Source organism: Dermacentor andersoni, chromosome 5 (genome assembly GCF_023375885.2).
Source record: "Dermacentor andersoni chromosome 5, qqDerAnde1_hic_scaffold, whole genome shotgun sequence".
Classification (NCBI taxonomy): domain Eukaryota; kingdom Metazoa; phylum Arthropoda; class Arachnida; order Ixodida; family Ixodidae; genus Dermacentor; species Dermacentor andersoni.
In genome coordinates, this window is record NC_092818.1 from 47903485 (window position 1) to 47920904 (window position 17420).

Consider the following 17420-nt stretch of genomic DNA (forward strand, 5'->3'; position numbering starts at 1 on the left):
ACACGATATCAAAAATTCACTCGTCTCCATCTTCTCCCTGCGCCGGGTGGCACTTTTTCATGTGCCGACGCACAGGAGTGTCGTCGGAAATGAGCTTGCTGACCTTATCGCCAACTCCACTGCATCACATGGCTTATCACAATTCATCCTTGATAGCCCGACCTCGATAAAAACAAAGATACGTGCCGCATCCTATGCTCAGTGGAATATGACCTGGCAATCCGCCATGGTGGCTTAGTGGCTATGGTGTTCGGCTGCTAAGCACTAGGTCGCGGGATCGAATCCCGGCCATGGCGGCAGCATTTCGATGGGGGCGAAAACACCCGTGTACGTAGATTTACGTACAAGTTAAAGAACCCCAGGTGGTGGAAATTTCCGGAGTCCCCCACTACGACGTGCCTCATAGTCAGAAAGTGCTTTTCGCGCGTAAAACCCCACAATTTCATGTGACTTGGGCACGCGAAAATGCCGATACTGAATTCTTCAAATGAATTCCGGCGATTACGAATATACCACTATTTTTGCCGCCCCAAAAGCCCAGCGCTCATCTCATCACAGCCCACGCCAGATTACCCTCTTATTGTTTCCGTTTTAATCTTTCATCACATCGTAATTGTGCGTGCGGTGCGACCTGCAATGACATGCAACACTTTTTCAATTACTCTCTTTGAACGTCTCAGATCACTTGCTTGCCCAAAGACAATCATGCAACTACAATAACTCCTACACAATATAAATTGATCCTAACTGACAAACGGAACAGATCACTTTTAACTAGTCTCTGCCATCTCATATCTGCATTCGCTTTTCCTGCGTATTCTTGATTCGATGTACATAGCTCGCTCGGAATTTCATCTTTTTTTCTTTTTCTTTCTGTGTTTTAGTTTCAGGCCTCAGCTTTCTTCTTGTATAGTCTCCTCGGTTATGCCAACCAAGGTGGAGCCCAACTCTGAGGACACTACAGACGGAATGTCTGATTTCTTTTCTAATGCTGGTGAACTTCACTTCTGTCATTGGCACCTCTGGTTGCCCGTTCATTTTAATAACCTAGTTAGTTCTCTTTTTCGCTCACCCACGTGACCTTTATTTTCTTTAGTTCTCCCAGTTGTGATTTTGGCCCCAGATTCATCTTTCATCCATGAATTCTGAAATTCCAGTTCCGCCGTTGAAGCGCACAGCCGTGGCAGTTCATCAATTTGCATGTCATGACTTCTCACCATACGAACCTGCCTGGGCCCTGTTCATGGCGCACTGACCCGACGATCCGCCACATCTCTTGCTTTTTATTTATTTTCTTTTATTATTATTTTAAGGTTGTTCTTCTCTTACTTCCTTTTTCTCTAACTTTCTTGTTTCTTTTGGTGTCTTTTTTATTCTTTTTTGTATCAATAAACCAGCCAGACGGTAGGTACAGACGGTACATGCAATTTCAGAGCAGACTTCTTGCTCATGTCGTAATCTGTTGCTGATACTGATTGCGGTCAATTATTTAAGACCGTGCATGCTGGGACACGTTCACCCACACACACACACACGCACACACACACACACACACACACACACACACACACACACACACACACACACACACACACACACACACACACACACACACACACACACACACACGCACGCACGCACGCACGCACGCACGCACGCACACACACACACACACACGCACGCACGCCCACACGCACACACGCACGAACGCACGCACGCGCACACACGCACACACACACGCACGCACGCACACACACACACACGCACGCACGCACGCACGCACACAAACACACGCACACAAACACACGAACGCACGCACACAGGAACCCGCCCTCTGCAGTTACGTGGACTTCCACTCAGGTCTGCGATCGATGCGAGAGTGCTGGCCAAATCTCCGGCACGGATCCGCTCTGATATCGATGATGGCGGGCATTCGTCGATGCGAATCCTTTCGCATTTTCCCCGCACTCATTCAGCTGCTGGAATTGGGCGCTGGTGACCCGCTCCCGAGAGACGTTGAGAAATTTCGCGAGACAGCGAGCGCGAAAGTGCGAACTTCTTGCGCGTGAAAACGCAGCTACATGTTGCGGTTAGAGATTGATAAGTAAAAGGCATTTTCCAATTGACAACTCCACTTGTAAATTACAGAAAGCTGAGACGCAAGAAAGGTTTTCGATAACCGCTGCGTACCACTGTTGCAACTTTTCGGGGCGTTGATATGCAGGTGTCCTTTAATATTAAATCGGCCTGCAGAGTATACATTGCGGTTGGTTATTGGGACCCTAAGAATATCCGTGATAAAGAAAGGGTGGCTGCGAGTCTACCAAAATGAATGCGTGAAGATGAAAGCGATAACAATGAGAAGGGGGTACTTTATAAGTAACTTGTTTGTCTAATTGCGATCTACCGTTGCTTGTTGCACTGAGTACCTCGCTGCGCGGTGACGTACGAGCGAAGGAAGCACGAAGCTGACAAGCAACTTCATTGCTTAGTTCGATTCTTTTCAATTTAGTCGAGCTATGACAGAAACGAAGTGTGGTGAGGAGCTCGAACGCGGATTGTTGCAGTCAAAAGTATTGACTCGTTCTCCTTTCACAAATTTTACTTTCACGTCACTTACACTAGCTTCAGTACAAAAAACTTCGCGCTTGCAGGAAAATAAATCATGTTCAAATTAATGAATCAGGCGTGTTCGTTTCTGTCCGCGTCGTTTTTTTTATTCTTTTTTAATATGCCTTTTGCGTAATTGTTGCAGTTGTTTCTTCTACTTTTTTCATATTATTTAAAAGCAAGGAAACGTTCCTATCAAGACGGACATGTGTATATGACTTGACGATCGTCAAGAATGGTTGCATTAGTCGAGGTCTGTCTTTGTGGAAAAGATACCGAAATTGAGATTTTACTGAATTTGAAATTTTTCATACTCAAGAAGATCGAAGTTGTCCCGGTTAAGATGGAATTGTTGTTTTTTTAAAGGCGAGCTTTTCTGTATGTTTTAGGAGCATGCAGAAATAAGACCTACTTCAACCAACTGTGGGTTGTTAGCACCCTGCAGGAGAAGCCATCAGCATTTTTACAGCAACACTCTCGATGGCTAGGACATCGGGATTTGTTCGTGGCGTAACGCCGACAGAAACCTGTCATCATCTATGGCTCATAGCCCCAAATGCAGTGGCTCTTAGCCCCGTAAGGCAACGATTACAAGCACTCAGCCAAGTGGAACGAACAGTGCATACATTCTTTGGTATCACGCATACAACATACAGAACAGCATATATTTCAATAAAGGACAAGCTCAAGACAAGCGTCCTACCTCATAATCGATGATAAGACGCTGCAGCGGCTACATCCAATGCGAAGCAAGTAGCGCACCCCGTATACGTTTCCCGGTAAAGATTGCGGTCGCACAAGCTGCCGAGGCGACGGCAGTCTGACGGTTGCATACGAAAAAAGGAGTGACGTAAATACATTTTCATACCTAAAAGAAGAACCCGCTTAGCAAATTATTTCAATGCTATGGGAACACCACGTGTACTGAGGACTCCTGAAGAGCAGCGTGCATAGGAGACGTGGTGATGCGTGTGTACTCAATGGGTACTCGTTCGAGTTATCGTTTACAGCTTCGTCGCAAGAGCGAGGCAGAAAATATGAGCTACAGAGACAAAAGCATATTACTGGTATCCAACCTCTAGGATAGGCTGCCGTGGGTTTCCTTCATAAAAGTGACATACCTAGACCTGCGTGCTTTTTGTGGCAAGGTTTGAATAGCAACAGGAAAATATTGATATGGCCTGGGGAATAGGTTCTATTGCAATGCCGTTTTGCCACTGAGCACCTGGGCGCATTTTAGATCCCATATCGCAGCGGCTGCGTTCTGTTGCGTGAAGAGTGCAAATATTAACATTATTGAAGTTCGATTTAGATTCATGCTAAAGAATGCCCAGAGGTGAAAAGGTACCTTCATCTCTTCCATCACCTCCTCTTCTCACGTAGCCTATAGGTGTTTGTCTGGGTGGGGGTAAATCATTTACTCAATTAATTCATTGATGAATGAATCAATAAATACCTCAATACATCAATCAAGTAATTAATAAAAATGAAACCCCAAAGGAATTGTTGTTATATTTATTTTTTAATGCGGTAGGTATCTTTGACTACTTCCGCCGTTTTGAGCTTGTATATCAATCTATCTAAACTCTTACCGAGACCGTGTGGCGCTTGTATACTTGCCTGGACCGCTAGGTATGGACTCTTTCATTGTTGTCATTCCAGCTTCGTGACCTTACTCACGTCATGCCGTCGCCCTCACTCCTTCTACCCCGACCAACTGGTCCAAGTTGTCTAACTGCTTGGGCCACTAGGTGAGTGTTTGCTGTTGTGATGCCATCGGGATCACTGCATGACCGTCACTTTAGCTTTGTGATTGGACTGTTCGATGGCCACTGTCATCATGCCATCGTCATACGTCATTGTCGTCAAACATCCGTCGTCATCCCGTCGTTGTCACGATGTCGTTTTATTATTGTCACAATTTCAGTAACGTCCTCCCATTGTCTTCATGTCGCCTTTGTCGTTCCATCGACATCCATCTTCGTCATTCTATCGTAATCATACTCTCGCCAGTAAATATCGATTGCGCTGCCCTTGTCATGGCGTCATCGTCAGGCAATAGTTAGCACGCATCGATTGTCAGACCAACGTCGTCGTGCCGTCGTGGTCGTGCCATCGTTCTCACACGAGTTCCGCGATCCCACTAGTGTCATGCAATTGTCATCACGCCGTCATCGTCATGCCAAGGTCGTCATATAGGTTTCACGATATAGTGATTATTACATTACTTTCATCCTATAATCATTATCATCCCATTGTCCTAATGCCGTTGTCACACCATTGTCGTCATTCCATCGCCGTCATACAGTCATCGCCATGCATTTTTTGTCATACATGCGTAGGGATGCCGTCACAGTCATTACATCATCGTAATTTCGACATCCTATTGTCTTCATACCACCGTCGTCACACAGTCGTCATCATACCAGTGTCTTGACACCTTCGTCAAACTATCATTTCAACATTGTCTTCACTTCAGTAACGTCATCCTATTGTCGCCATCCCGTCGACGTCATACCGCCTTCGCCGATTCATCGATGTCTTTCCCTTTTCTTCGTTCTATCGTAACCATGCTTTTGCCACCGTGGTACTGTCGGGATTGTCAAGCCCTTGCCATCATAGCGTCTTTGTCAGGCAGATGCTATCACGTGTATCCGTTGTCATCCCATCGTCGTCATTCCTACTTCTTCATCCGGTGGTCGTCCTGTTGTCGTCGTCACGCTATTGTCGTCATGTCATGTTCCTCATGTTGTCGTCGTCAGGTTGTTGTCCTTCAGCATAACTATAATTTCATATTCAACATGTGATTGTCGTCATACCTTTGTCGTTATACCGCCTTCGTTGTGCCATCGACATCATTATTTCTTCGTCGTTCTATCGTAACTGCGTCGGTGTCATAAAGCCGTTATCATGTCGCTGTGCTCATGACTAATCTTGGCAAGCTACCCGCCGTGTTGGCATAGCGGCTGTGGCGCGGCGCTGCTAAGCACGAGGTGGCAGGATTGAATCCCGGCCACGACGGCGGCATTTCAGCGTGGACGAAATGCAAAAGCACCCGTGTCCCGTGCATTGGGTCATGTTAATAAACCGCTGGCGGACCAAATCAATCCGGAGTCTCCACCTAGGGTGACCCTAAAAATGAAATCATGGTTTTGGCACGCAAAACCCCAGAATTCATTCAATCTTGGCAAGCGAGTACCATAGCAAAGCGGGAGGATATCAGAGTATGTTGCACATAGCCGAAGCGCTGACAGTGGCAGAACCAAGGTCACTTCTGGAATACGGGATGTCGCTAGATTGCTCGCAATCTGTTCGCATTACCGCCAACGATTATTGTGAGACGAGTTGTGCCATAATCCTATCTATAATAATTTACGGCAGGGAATTTCAGACCGTGTAAGAGGGCAAGCATATTCAATCTACAATAATAGTGGTTGCAATAAAATTGTTATCCCCACAAGAAAAAATGTGCAGCAACAAAGTTATATAGACAGATAAAAAAGTCACAGGCCTGCGCGGCACACGCAGCACAGTCATATCGCAAGCTGGAGGAGCGGCTCCCTGCTAGGCCAATTTTCCGCACCGCGCACTACAGGGTTTTCGGGGCGAAGTCCTCTCGCGCCGTTTTGACGAGAACGATCTGAACTGTGCACCCGGCATTGAAAGCGCGCCGCGGTCTGTGCTGCTCGTCCTGCTCTCTGCACAGGAGTCTGCTGAGCCCGATGCTGCCTGGTTGCAGCCGCGCGCGTAGCTCTACGATTCGCTTCGTTAGCAGCGGCTTGTAGCTTGTGAGGAGGCGCCATAACCTCTACCTAACAGCAAACACAGGCATCCAGGCTACATATCCCATTCCTGGACCCGTGGCACGGTACGTTGGCATTAACAACAACAACAATAATAATAATAATAATAATAATGTTACGTAGGAAGACGCAGACGAAAAGCTATGTACAAGTATATTTACAAGAAAATACGCTGCGCTTGGCCAACAGGCAACAGCCCGCGCTAGCTTCTTATCGTCGCCGTCGTCTTCGCACTGCTCGCCTTTTCGTGATCGCACATATTCTTCCGTAGCACTCCCCCCGGCTGCACAAGCGCCGTCCCGGAGCGACTAAAGATCGGACTCGGAAGCAGTGTAGTAGGCCTTGAGCCTACTGACATGCACGACATCGCTTGATGCCAGAAGGGAGGACGAGGTTGAACCCACAGGAGCAATTTCGTAAGTCACAGGCGTCACCTGGCGCAGCACGCGGTAGGGCCCTGTGTATTGCGAAAGGAGCTTCTCTGAAAGTCCGACGTGACGGGAGGGCGACCACAAAAGCACGAGCGCACCAGGCGAAAACTGTACGTCACGATGGCGGGCGTTGTTGTGTCACTGCCGAGTGGCTTGTGAGGCCGTCAGTCGAGCACGGGCAAGCTGGCGTGCATGGTCGGCGAGGGTGATGGCGTCGCGCGCATACTCGCTTGTTGAGATCGCAGCAGGAGGAAGTGCCGTGTCTAGGGGCAAGGTAGGTTCGCGACCGTACAGTAGATAAAATGGTGAAAATCCTGCGGTCGTGCCGGGAAGAATTGTACGCAAATGTTACGTAAGGAAGGGCAATGTCCCAGTCGTGGTGGTCTTTGGACACGTACTTGGACAGCATATCGGTAAGAGTATGGTTTAACCGCTCTGTCAGGCCATTGGTTTGAGGATGGTATGAGGTAGTCAGTTTGTGTTGAATGGACCAGGAACGCACAATGTCAGCGATAACTTTCGAGAGGAAGTTTCGACCGCGGTCAGTAAGCAGCTGTCGTGGGGCGCCATGAAGCAAGATAATGTCACGCAAGAGAAAATCCGCGACGTCAGCAGCGCAACTGGTAGGGAGAGCCCGAGTGATAGCGTATCGGGTGGCGTAATCAGTCGCGACGGCTACCCATTTGTTCCCAGAGCATGACGTGGGAAAGGGACCGAGCAAGTCTAATCCAACACGAAAGAACGTTTCTACAGGGACGGTGATCGGCTGGAGATGACCAGCAGGTAGCACCTGAGGTGTTTTCCGACGCTGGCAGGGATCACAGGCAGCAACATAGCGTCGAACGCAGCGAGCGAGACCAGGCCAATAGAAGCGGCGGCGGACGCAGTCGTACGTGCGGGTTACCCCAAGATGTCCTGCAGTGGGTGCGTCATGCATCTCAAAGAGCACAGTCTGTCGTAGCTGTTTTGGCACGACAAGAAGAAGATCAGAGCCGTCAGGGAGGAAGTTCCTTCGATACAGAATGCCGCCCTGGAGGACATATCGGCGAACGGATGCGTCGGTAGGTGTTGAGCGCAGACGCTCGATAAGTGCTCGCAGCGATAGGTCTCGGTACTGCTCATCGGCGCTGTTAGCGAAGGCAAACACAGAGAAAATGCCGTTGGCGCTACTGCTGTCGGCGTCGTCAGGCTCGTCGACCGGGTAGCGAGACAGGCAGTCAGCGTCCTTGTGTAGACGGCCAGATTTATAGGTGACAGTATACGAATATTCTTGGAGGCGTAAAGCCCAGCGACCAAGTCTTCCTGTAGGATCTTTCAGTGTGCATAACCAGCAAAGCGCGGATGGTCTGTGACAACGGAAAAGGGTCGGCCATATAAGTATCGGCGGAATTTCGCAACCGCCCAAACTAGGGCTAGACACTCACGCTCAGTGATGGAATAGTTGCGCTCCGCGGGTGAGAGGAGCCTGCTGGCTTAAGCGATAACACGGTCGTGGCCATGCTGGCGTTGTGCCAGTACTGCGCCAATTCCGTGACCGCAGGCATCAGTACTGACTTCGGTAGGCGCAGAAGGATCGAAATGGGCCAGAACGGGAGGCGTTGTGAGAATGCCGATTAGATGTGAGAATGCAGAGGCCTCGTTATCGTCCCACTGGAAAGGGGCGTCTTTTTTCAAAAGCTCGCTTAGTGGTAGTGCTATGGCGGCGAAATTTCTCACGAAACGGCGGAAGTACGAACAAAGGCCGATGAAGCTGCGCACATCCTTGACACACTTCGGAACAGGGAAGTGCGCAACAGCATGGATCTTGCCTGGGTCCGGTTGCACTTCGTTCGCGTCAACGAGATGTCCAAGGACTGTAATCTGGCGACGGCCGAATTGACACTTCGATGCATTGAGTTGCAGACCGGCTCGTCGAAAGACGCCCAGGACTGCCGAGAGGCACTCGAGGTGCGTAGCGAACGTTGGGGAGAATATGATAACGGCAACCAAGTAGCACAGGCACGTGGACCATTTGAAACCGTGAAGAAGGGAGTCCATCATGCGTTCAAAAGTGGCAGGGGCGTTACATAGACCGAACGGCATCACTTTGAATTGATAAAGACCGTCGGGTGTTAGAAAAGCAATCTTCTCACGGTCGAGATCGTCCACGGCAATCTGCCAGTAGCCGGAGCGAAGGTCAATAGAGGAGAAACAGCGACCACCGTGGAGGCAGCCAAGGGCGTCATCAATCCGAGGTAGGGGATACACGTCCTTTTTGGTAACCCTGTTAAGGTGCCGACAGTCCACGCAAAAGCGCCATGAGCCACCCTTCTTTTTGACCAATACAACAGGTGACGCCCATGGACTATATGATGGTTCAATAATGTTCTTGGCAAGCATTTTGCGAACTTTTGCGTGAATAACTTGACGCTCAGCTGGTGACACTCAATACGGGTGGCGGCGAATAGGAGGGGCATCGCCGGTATTAATGCGATGTTTAACAGCTGTAGTTTGGGCCAAAGGACGATCGTTAAAGTCAAAAATATCGTGGTAGGAAAACAGAACGCGGTAGAGTTCACGAGCGTGCTCGGACGGCAAGTCGGGCGCAATCATTTTCTGTAAGTCAGCGATGGTACAATTTGCCGACTGCGATGGTAGAGGAGCATCGGATGAAGTGTCGTCTACTGCAATGGATGCTACTGAGTGATCTGCGAATGAGCAAAGCTGGGCCAGAGACATCCCGCGTGGCAGCACTTGTGTCGTCAAGCCAAAGTTGACCACTGGCAGGCAGACGCAATTCACCGTAATAGATAACACTGTATGAGATACTGTGATCCCGTGTGTAAGGAGGACGTCTTGCATAGGAGCCGCGATGTAGTGACCGTCGGGGACTGGTGGGGAAGACACTACCTCAACGTAGGTCAGTGCCGAAGGTGGCAAGCGAACGAAGTCGACGGAACTGAGGCGACTGGGGTGTGGTTCAGCAGGATCCAGAACAGGCAGGTCAAGGCGGAGAGTACTGGCGGAACAATCAATGAGAGCAGAATGTGCGGAGAGGAAGTATAAGCCGAGGATGATGTCATGGGGACAGTGGGCGATGACTGTGAATAGCACGATTGTTGAGCGATCGGCGAAGGAGACGCGGGCAGTACACATACCAATTACGGGGGCTGTTCCGCCAACGGCGACACGGACAACAGGCGTCGTGGCGGGCGTGATAATTTTGTTAAGCCGGTTACGAAGGTCAGCGCTCATTACGGACAAATGCGCCCCAGTCTATGAGTGCTGACACAGAAACACCGTCGACTTGCACGTCAAGAAGGTTCAGATGAGTGGGCAACGTCAGTAGAGGATTTGGCGGCGTATAGAGCAATGCAGCGTCACCTCGAGGCGCTGCATCGTCTAGTTTTCCGGCTGGGAGCGGCGTCCAAAGGGAGTCGGCGAATAGGAGCGACGGGGCTGGGGAGAGCGAGATTGTCGTTGTTGGGGCGAAGGCGAACGAGAATAGGAGCGGTTCGGTGCAGGAGAATCAGCGGCGGCGTTATCGGAGCGTGTGGCATAGGGACGAGAAGGGCCACCTGGGGGGCGAGAGTAGGCGGTATAAGTAGACCGGGTCGGGGAACTCCAGCGACTGCGACAGTGCCGAGAAATGTGCCCGATTCGATGGCAGTGGAAACAAATGATCTTGTCGCCAGCAGTGCGACATTCAGATGGGTTGCGGAAACGTGGTGGGTAAGAAGGTGCGGGACGGGGCGGAATCGAAGAAGCCGGGCGGGTATCAGGGCGATGGGCCGAGCAGATGGTGTGAAGACCCATGTTTTCGAACTCTTGGCGGACAACTGCCTGGATCAGTGAGACCGTGACTGCAGATGTGTTGGTGGGACTGGAGTCGAAGGCAGCCGGATAGGCGGCCTCGATCTCACGCCGGACGATCCTGGTAATATCGGCAGTGTTGTTGGGACGAGGAGTGTTCTGCACAGGAAGATGTCGCTGGGGTGTTGGGCAGACGGGCAAACTGCTGGTCAATACATCGGCTTTTAGCGAGTTCCAGGCGGCGGCACTCTTTTATAACAGCATCCACCGTCGCTACGTTGTTGCAAATGAGCAAGATGAAGGCGTCATCGGCAATGCCTTTTTGGATGTGGGCTACCTTGTCTGACTCAGTTATGTGGGTGTGAACTTTGCGGCACAGAGCCAAGACGTCCTGAATGTACGTGACATAGGGCTCTGTTGACGTCTGCACACGGCCGGAAAGCGCCTTCTGCGCGGCAAGTTGTTGACCGTAGGGGTTGCCGAACAAGTCCCGAAGCTGTGTCTTAAGTGAATCCCAACTGGTGAGCTCATCTTCGTGCATGCGATACCAAACTCTAGGTGTGCCACCGAGGCAAAAGACTACGTTGGCGAGCATAATAGCAGGGTCCCACCGGTTATTGCGGCTGACGTGTTCATACAGGCTGATCCAGTCATCGACGTCTTCCCCATCTTTGCCCGCGAATACGCCAGGATCACGGGGCGCGGGTAGAGTGATGTAGGCCGTCGAAGTGGCAGCAGGTGTCGGAGCCGGGGGAGTCCGGTTGTCGTCGCCGCCGGGAGCCATGAAGGAAGGCTCGACGTACCGTCCACTGCGAAGCTCCGTGACGAGGTAAGGGAACGTCCACCTCCACCAGATATGTTACGTAGGAAGACGCAGACGAAAAGCTATGTACAAGTATATTTACAAGAAAATACGCAGCGCTTGGCCAAGAGGCAACAGCCCGCGCTAGGTTCTCATCGTCGTCGTCGTCGTCTTCGCACTGCTCGCCTTTTCGTGATCGCACATATTCTTCCGTAGCAATATAGTAATAATAATAATAATAATTGTGACGATGGCGACGACGATGATGATGATAAAAGCAGTATATTGATATCCCCTTCAATAGCCGAATAGCCTGCTTGAGTTAACCAGGTCCAGCTACGCGCAGCATGCGACTGCTATATGCAGCTGCTAGATGTCGGGATATCTAGTGCAACATAACGGAACAGCAATGCAAATTTTCTACGTATCGACGATACGTTGTGTACGTGTCACAACGCCTGTCAAATGGCACGAGAAAATGCTAATGAGGATGATGATTTAAAGACATTTTCTTTGGAACTGGACGGTGACAAACAGTCCCGTAGCCTGCTTGAATTAATCAAGTATCCCATACATTTGTTCATTACATCAATACCTATAAATCTCCATAATCGTCTTTTTCTTCCTCAAGACTTCTCTATGTACTTTGTACCGCTACCTATGCAAATGCTACATGGCGTGCCACCTGCTGTAATATTATGCGACTGCGATGCAACGGACGCACGCATAGAGGCTGCGCGGCATGCATCTCACATGGCAAGTGAAGTGACACGAGATGACGCTAATGATGACGATGATTCATCGGCATCCCGTTTGAAACGCGGCGGTAACGTAGTCATCTAGCCAGTTTGAGTTAATTAGGTATAGGTACACACACACACACACACACACACACACACACACACACACACACATATATATATATATATATATATATATATATATATATATATATATATATATATATGTAGAATTTTTGTACACATCTCCTTAAAGGTCTAGTTCTTCTACCGCCACCTGGGCATCCGCTGCATAATGTTCTACCTGGTGCAATAATATTCAACGGCAGTGCAACATGTGCACGTATGCGACGCTAGGCAGGGCGCATGTCACATCGCGTGTCTCTTCGCGCGCTGGTGTACCTTATGTGAGAAGTGTGTACGCTGCGCAGGAACGCCCGCCTGACTGGGTGCACTTGTTGGAAACACGGGTGTGTTTGCGAGAGCTTTCAGCGTGTAGCTGTGTCCGCTCGGTGATATATCTTCAGTTTTGTTTTCTATGTAATAAAGAAAAGAAAGCACTGGCGTGGCACAATGGCAGAGTAGCTGACTCCAACGCAGCGGGGAGCCCAGGCTGAATACCGACGAGAACTGTTTTTTTTTTTCTTTTTCATTCCTGACGATAGCTGCAACGGCCACCGGACAGCGGCAGCGTACACCATCGCCAACCGAAACGGCTATTGGAAGGAACCCGATGCAGCTTACGATGTAAAAACCATGTAATGAAACAACTAATCACATAAATTGTTTCGCAAAGAACATGCTCTTTAAGAAAGCGAAGAATTTAGCGGATTTCCAAATGGTTCCTCCAATTCGATCCTCTGTATCGTGCACACACAAAATAAAGTCCATTTGAAATACTTTCGTTCTAGCATAACTTTCCTTCAAGCAAGAGGTGCCTGGGTTTCTCGTGTGTCTCACGTTTAAAGGACGTAGGTGCGTAGGCCTAAGAATATTATAGTAATACCTGTCAAAATTGGCAGAAAGCATAAACGGCTGACTTTCTCAAATAGTTTTCGTACGACAGCTTTCGTTTGGATCAATATCTTGCATGCAAGAGGACAGGGTAAGCGCTGACTAATGTCGTCCTGTTTGCAATGACTGAAAGTGCATTAAGTAAAATTCATTAGGGCGTAAACAGAACATATAATTTTGTATAGATGCTTTATGCATTCGGCCGGCGATCAGTTATATGTAGGCTCCTGCAGCAGTCGTAATCGTACAACAAGCAGGAGAAAAAAAACTTTCGCCCAGAACAGCGTAATACATTTTGGAGTTTACCCAAGCGTAATCCGTAACCTCCCAAAGTAACACGGTAAAAGTAAAAAGGATTGTGACTGCGAACGAGCGTGGAAATCTCTAGCTGAGTAGCATGGGCAGGCCACAGGGTTTTGGGACACGGCTTCTTTTTTTAATCCAGTTTTGTTTTTCTTCGCCAATATTTTTTTTTCCTTTTTTTGACGTGAAACGGCTTTAAAATTGTTTAGAGGGCGTCAGCTGCTAAAACCGCATCTAATTAAACCATGATACAATATTATCGCTTATGACCTTGCAACCTCACTACCCACGCGCGTTACTTTATATTATTCGGTAGTGGAAAGACGCAATTACTCGATAATGCACTTGGCTTGTGAGCAAACGTAGTTCGGCTGTACGTTTTTTTCATCCGAGAAAGAATGGTTGAGCTTCTGACAGCTCACTAGTAGGTCGGTAAAATGCATAAAATTCGCATGCGTGGTCACCAGGAGCTATAAGGCCTAGAAGTGCGCAATTTGTTGAAGAACTATTACGCTTGCTTGGCTATAGCGCCCATGCGTACGACACGTAAGGTCAAGGAATGGCGAAGAATCTCGGGGAGCAAAACAAGAAGATACATAGCCTCTTTTACCCTGGCGTAACGCGTCGGTCTTCGTGGGAAGTACAAGCGCTGAAGCTTGAGAGATTCGCAGGTACGCTAACCACCAACAAGTGCCTCAGGCTCGACCGACGCAGTGTAGCGTCGGGTGCCACCAGTGGAGGCCCATTTCTTTACTCAAATGTGAGAACACGCTCTGCATAACAAGTGGACCCACTACGAATGTAAAGGGAGCGGAACTGCGAAATTAAACCGTAAGACGACCATTAGCTCTAACATAAGTTAAGCACGCAAGCTCTCTAATGCGTCAACAAGCGTAGCTTGCGCATTTGATTAAGTAATTTCTGTAACCTATTGCCCATACACCCTCCGCAGCAAACGCAAGTCATTTTACGTAGCTTATTGTGGCTGCATCCCTGATAAAGCTGTCTTCGCTCGTGGCTACTTTCATACATTGGAGGATCGCGTGAGAGGCGGAAAGGTGTCGCCGAAACCATGGTTAAATTGGGGTTGCATATTAAGTAAACGCTACGAGCAGACGTGATTAAAGTTGAGGACAAAGAGGAAAAATTTGAAATCAAGGTGCGATGCGGCAAGCTTCTTCTATTTCAAAAAATAAAGACTCTGAAAATTTGTCCACACTGAAACCTTAAGTTGGGCTTGCAGACGCAAAGCCTAAATAAAGCACACCGCAGCGCGAAGGCAAAAATATACAAGCAAATGAATACTTCAGCCACAATGCGTTGCGCCGTGAGAGGCAATGATAGTGGAAACCTTCTCGCAAGCTACGAACAATGGTGCATAGCTACGCCTCGAACAAACATATGTCACTGGGCGTTCTGTGCACTACACATACAAATGCTAGTGGTGTACCCAAGGTACTATTTGACGTATGCTTACGACTGTCTTATGACGTCAACATCACCGCCAAATATCGCTAATAAACAAACACAGCACAGAAAACTCAACTTACATCACTTCCCCCAGTTCGCGGGATCTTTATAATTGCATATCTCGGCCTGCGTCAGCAGGTCCATTTCTTGAACACGAAAACGTTAGCATTCGTGAGAAATATTTAGCTACGAGAACAGAACTCCCTCAACGTAATCGCCGCAGCCCAAATTTTGTGCAGATTGTGAATGACTGTCGTGTTAGAATCTGTATGGTGTATTAAGCAGTTGTATATCTCATCAGCAACAGTGCCTCTGCCATGGTGACTTTCACATACGAGATAAATTCTCATTATAACCAAGCCTGTCCTACGACAAAGGTTTCAGACGGCCAGTTCGGAAATTCTCAGTTGCCCGCCAATACAATGTCAGGTATGGTAAGGGTTCGGAAGTCTGCAAGGTGGAGGAAAGTTCATGAAAGGGAATAATTGTCACCCACAAAAAGCTAGCACGAAGCTACAAAAGAAATTCATAAGAGTTTATCGCAAAGAAAGATTAGCAGTAGAAGAAAAACTCAGGCAGATCTTATACTTTGGTTTTGTTTATCATCGTTAATGCGAGTAGCATTCAAGTGATGTTGCACATCTAATTCCGCGGTAGGAGATTCATTGATGAAAGAATGGGTAAAAACTGCTTTAATCTTATGTAGCTATGAGGATCGTGTATGTTGTAAGAATGATGGCAAGTGTGAGATTCATAAGTTTTATATGTGCACAAGATGAGGACATGTGTTGTAGGCGGTGCCGCATGAGGGCGTATCGCAATTCCGTTCTTATCGCATGATCCTGTTTAAAAATAAGTACAGAGAACTGAACCAGCCACCACCCGAACGAGTAATGTGTGAGCTGTGCACTGCATCCGGGCTCTTCTCTCGCACTTGGTTTATCATGATGATGACTTAATGGCATGCCCTCTGAAAGGGGGCGGTGACAAATAGTCACCTAGCCTGCTTCAGTTAATCAGGTATGCTATACTGTACATGCTTTTCATTGGAGCATTTTTGTATACATGTTAATCTTTCTTCTGTTCCACAAAACGTTTTTATCTAGCTGATACTTCGACCTATGGCTGTAACAGATCCGGTCGTATCCATTTCTTCTCTGCTTTTTTTTCCCCCGCCAATACTCTATCTCTAGTGCTGACCGGTTAATTCTTCCAACCACTTTAAATAAAAGCGTTTCTAGAGTGTGTGCGCTACCTACGGGTCTCACTGGGTGAATACTTTCACATTCAATTAGGATGTGCTGAGTGGCCGCCATATTTTTCTGCAGAAAGCACACACCTCATGTTGTTGCAAATATAACATCCGGTATGTCTTTGCCTTCAGGCAACCAAGTCGAATCTCATATAGCATGTACTGTCTTTGCGTTGTTGTACAGCTTTCCTCTTCTAGTTTGTTTCTTCTTATTTCTTTAAATCCCCATGCTGTCTTTTGTTTCTATTTTTTGCAACCAAGTTACTCTCTGTAGTTCTTTCACTTTCTTTCTGATGACTTCTGGTTGTGTATTGACACATTCAATTACCGTATACATGGTTGCGAACTTTATTAGCTTTTTTTTAATCTGTTTTCACGCAGTTCAGCTCCAGGCACTTCTGCGCTTTAGCTGCCTATTTATTTTCATTCGTGTGCCTAAGTCTATTGTGAAGACTAATTTTACTCTGCGCTTATCTAAGTTCAAGATAGCCTGAAACTATGTCACCCTGCACTGCATAATTTGTAGTTTTACCATGAACTACCAAAGCCAACCAGCCTACCAACCTTTCGTTAACATGACACCAAGACAAGATATCTGATTTAAGAAGAAAATGGCCGTTGCGAATGCCAGCGCTGGCACTATTACTCCTTTTACTCCTTTTCAGGGGTAATACCATTTCGAGGTGGCTTTTCGAGCCGTCTGGATAGGCTACGCCATCTATCGATGCGCGCGCGCGAAATTTCTCCCCTTTTGCATGGCCTGCGAGATGGCATCGATGGTGGGCTAAGGCTGATAAGTAATTCCTCCTTGCCCAACCCGTGATCATGACAGGGGGTTGTTTTTCTTGGAAACCTAGGTCAGAGCGCCACCAGAACAGAAGTTTAACAAGTGTTAATTTATATTAGAAAGGCCGTCGGAGTAAAGAAGCCAAAAACGCGATACGTGCGGGAAATATATGTTTAAAAAGTTCATTGCATTATATTTGTCCTGGTGGAGGTCATTTCATAAACATTTTTCCGCCTTGTTTCCCCAGTGCTCATCTTCTATATTCGTGGTCGCTTCCTTTGAGTTGTCGGTTCATCGGACCTCACACTGCGATCAGCTTCATGGTTCGCTCATGTGGTATAGCGGCGCCTCCGCAAAAGCTCGTCTGGTGTTATTTCCTCGAACGACCATGAATATTTCTTCAATTCAAACGCTTT